Source organism: Arachis duranensis, chromosome 6 (assembly GCF_000817695.3).
Source record: "Arachis duranensis cultivar V14167 chromosome 6, aradu.V14167.gnm2.J7QH, whole genome shotgun sequence".
In the NCBI taxonomy this organism is placed as follows: domain Eukaryota; kingdom Viridiplantae; phylum Streptophyta; class Magnoliopsida; order Fabales; family Fabaceae; genus Arachis; species Arachis duranensis.
Genome location: NC_029777.3, coordinates 3,795,043 through 3,799,860, shown reverse-complemented (window position 1 = coordinate 3,799,860; position 4,818 = coordinate 3,795,043).

The following is a 4,818-nucleotide window of genomic DNA, read 5'->3' as shown; positions in this document are numbered from 1 at the left end:
AACAAGCAAGCAAACATAATATAATAATAATAATAATAATCTCATTAATTATTTATCTAAAGTTAAATGTAGCTTCTCAAATATTAATGAAATTATTAGAATGCGTTTAAATAATAGATTAATATTGAGAGAGAGATTAAAAGATAAAAATTAAAAAACAAAAAACTACATAATTCTTTTTATTGTATTTAGTGTAAAGTGTATAAGATTAAATTATGTCTCAATATTTTTTTTTATTTCGGATACATATAAAAACTGAAATAAATAAAAATAGTTAAATATATTTTTTTAAATGAATATCTTAATATTTAAAAATTATAATATAAAATTTTAAACATAATTAAACAACCTTAATTTTAAAGGAGCATTTTATTATTTCCAAGATTAATTTTAAAAGGCTATTTTAATATCCTAAAAATTAAACATAAGAGTATTTTAATATTTTTAATATTAATTTAAATTTTTAATTCCTAATACAATTAAATAATATGAATTGGTTCTTTTAAAATTACTTTAATATTGTGTTTTTATAAAAATTAATTACAAGGGTATTTTAGTTTTTATTTAAAGTTTACATTTATAATTTCTAATATAATAAAAAATATTTATTCTCAAAGAGTATTTTAATCTTTATTTTAAAAGGATATTTTAATTTTTTTTAAAGATTAACTTTATTTTAATATTAAATTAATATTTTTAATTTTTAATGCAATCAAAGATTTTCAAATAATTCTATAAGTGTAATTTAGTATTTTAAAATTAATATGTAAAATATATTTTAGTATTTTAAAGAGTAAATAGTCAAATTAATTTTTAGAAGATCACTCGTTCTCTAATTTGGTTTTTGAATGATTTTTTAATTAAATTCGTCCTTTAAAGATTTTAAATTAATCATGTTAGTCATTTCGTCACTTCTATTGTTAAGAATTTATTGATGTAGTACGTTAAATAACATAACAGCATACACATAGTAGTTCTAATTGACTATTAACATTATTAGTTAATGAAATTAGATCAAATGAACCCCAAATTGAAGAATTCCAATACCTCAAGTTCTCCCCTCAATTAAATTTTGATTTGACCAAATTTTATAAATTTATAATGTTAATAGTCAATTAAGACTCTTAGGTTGCGTTTGATTTTAAAAACATGACAAGACAAGACACTGCGAACTAGACAGAAATGACAGAAACACAAATTAATGTTTTTATATTTTGTTTAGTGATAAACTAGAACAACTTATGAAAGTCTAATTTATTCTCAATTTTTTATTCAAAAAATTTAGGAAAAAAATATAATAATAAGAGTTATAATTATTAAAAATTAACAAGAATAATGAAAGAAAAAAATAAAAAATAAGTTGTATTTCTTATTAGTGCCTTTGTGTCTTTCTTGATTAGATGAACACAAAATATACTAATTCAGTGTTTCTTGACACAATGTCTCTGTTCATGTCTCATATGACAAATAAGATTTTGTGTCTCTGTGTTTCTGTCCCAGTGTCTCATGGCTTTAATCAAACGCACTCTTAAATGTATGTTGTGGTGTCACTTAATGTGACATATTAGCAATTTTTTACCCATCAATAAAGAAAGTGACAAAAGGACTACCATGAATAATTTAAAATCTTTAAAGAACGAGTTTCATTAATAAAAAAATTTCGAGGACCAATTTAAAAAATGAGTGATCTTTTAGGAATTAATTTGACCATTTATTCATACTTTAAATATAAACTACAAGCGCATTTTTTGTTTTTATTTTTTGTTTTTAAACTAATGCTATAAGAATCTTTTAGTCTCTTAAAATAGAATATACGAAAAAAATTTTAAATTTTTCTTAAAATTTAACTTTGTTTGAGTTATAAAAAAAGTATTTTGGATTTTTTAAATGAATTAAAAGTGTAATAAAGGTTTTTTTTCTTAAATCGAATTTTAATTTTTAATTTTTAATACAATCAAATAAGATGAATTAATTTTATAATGACATTATTTTAGATTTATTTTTTAAAAAATTAACGGTAAAAGTTATTCCGAGTTGTAATTTAAAATCATGGTGAGTTTTGAATATGACATGAGATCCAAACACTTAAAGTTAAGGGTTTTAATTTGTTTGTCGAGACGGTAGTCATTTTCGACACGTGTGGACAACGCCATGTAGATTGAAGTTGTCGTTATTGAGTCGACTTAGATACAGTTTATTTGGTGGTTTATCCATCTTTTATTCAGTATGTAGACTGGACCATGTTTAATGGGTGTGTGTATGAATAATTGCTTTATTCTTTTTAAAATTATTGCGAGAGAATTTTAGTTTTTAGAATTCACATTTACTATGTCAAATACAATTAAATAAATTTTATTTTAAAAGCGTATTTCAGTGTTTTTAAAATTAATAATAAAAAATAATTATTTTTTAAATGAATTTAGTAGGTATTTTAGTCGAACTGCAATTAAATTCAAATTTTAATTTGTAATATAGTGAAAAAACTTAAACATAAAGGAGCATTTTAGTCCATTTAATATTAATCCTAGAATACTAACTTTTAATAATATTAAAAAAAGTTTTAATCTTTTTGAAAAATTAAAGTATAATTGTACCTAAAGATTCAAATAATATGCTATTTTCAGGTGACATATGTGTCTTGTTGTTTTTATTTACATTAGATTATTTTCTTCACGACTTTAAAATTGTTGGTGATATTTTTATTATTTTTGTCATTTAAAATTATTTTTTTTGACACTTATATTCTTGAAAATATTTAGTAATTTATTTTTATTTTTCTATTTTTTGGTGACATATCTAGATTTTATTAGATAGACTAATTTGTTTATAATTTTTACAAGATAATATATACTATATTTTGATTATCCAATTTTTTTTAATTGATTAAGGGACAAATTTATATATTTTCAATTTTAAAAAATGAATTTATGTTTTAAAGTAAATTTTTTCATGCCTTTTGATAAACTATGTTTTATCCATGTAAATGTTTTTTGCTTAAGAAAAAAAAAGAATTTAAACTCAATTTTATCTCAAACAAACCCAATAATATCTATTTTCATCGCATAAAGGCATAATGAAAACTATTCCTAAAAATTTACACAGTTCACTCTAAGTTAGTCAATTAGCCATAACCACTCCTGCAACGCTATTCTCTGATTAAAAACAAAAGTTGAAAACTACTATACTTACAATACATCTATCATTATAGCAAAGTTCTAAAATTGAACTGGTCATCGAACCGCTTTAGTTATTGATTCATTGGTTCAACCAGTTCAGGTTCGACTGTAGTTCAACCGAAAACCCGTTTTTAATAAAATCATACATAAAATATAGATACACACAATAAAACATAATTATACTCTAATATAAACTTTAAAATATTATCCAAAATAAAAATATTACATAAACCACATTATTATGATCACTTTCAAATACAAACTTAAAAGTCAAATTAAACAAAAAAAAACAACCATAAAATGTCATATGATAAACTATTCAAAATGCTTCACAATCCTACACCACACAGTAATAAAAAATCACATTTCACAGATTAACTAACAATAATGACAGTTAAAAAAATACCTAGAAGAGAGCAGACTGAGCAGTGAGCACACAAGGGACAGGGCACGATTGGAGGGGCTGACGCGACTAAAGGGGAGGAGCGTGGTGGAACAGAACTGGCGCCGACTGGATAGTACTGCGCGAGGAAGGCAGGAAGCGAGATCAGTTGCAACAGTGACGATGGCAGTGCGATGGATGCAACTTCCAGAAGTTGCAACGGCAACCGTAGAAGGGCAGTGACTGGACGGAAGTGAGGGATGAGGGAGGAGATTGATGAGAGGAAGGAGATGAAGAATGAGACGGTGAGATAGACGAGGCATGAAGGTGCTGTTGAGCGTTTTGGACTTTGGTAGTTTAGTTAGATTTTCTCTTTCTAAACCAAACGGTGGGGTTTTGTACTTTTGAGAGAAATCGACTGGATCTCAGTTTGGTTTGACCGACCGAATGCGGTTTTTGAAACTTTCGTTTAAAGTATCTTACCGATTCGTTGTTTCCACTTGGTCACGGTTCGATCTGTAACACCCTAACACACATAGTCTTATGCTTAAGTCATAAAGTTGAGGTGGCAAGATATTACGACCTCTAAAAAAAATAATAATAATAGATAAAAGGAATTCATATCGAGGAGCCTGTGAAGAAAAGTTTAAAACAAAAATCATAATGCTCACATGAACGGAAAACTTGTGTACGAAGAAAACTAAGGTTCGTAAACCTACATATATAGAAAGTAAGGGCAAAGAGTGAAGGGTACAAAATAACAAGCTCCTAACTCAGCCTGCGAAACTAAGGCTGGTCGGAGAGTATTTACATACATATATACATACCCCAAAATCCCAAAATACAAAGATAAACCCTATTTCTCTATAAACCTCTAAGAGGTACAAAATAAAGTAGCTGTTCGGAGAGTCAAGTACATATATAAACATAAATTGTACATCAAAATAACACCCAGAAAATCGCTCCGCTACAGGAGTCCAAACGCCTACTGGGAAGCTCCTTGACCTGCATTTGAAAAACAACAATATAGTATAGGGTGAGAACCAGAGGTTCTCAGCATGATAAAGGTGTCACGCATATAAGATATAAGGTCCTGAAAATGCCAGAGGCAATCCTAAAACATCGACACTCAGATATAAAGCTTAAGGAACTAAAAACAGAAGCCATAAATAGGTGGTCGTCTAAAGGTTCTTAACCTAACCAAACTTAACCTGTACACTAATCTTTTTCACCTCTCCTCCGTCTCATATGATGAGTTGC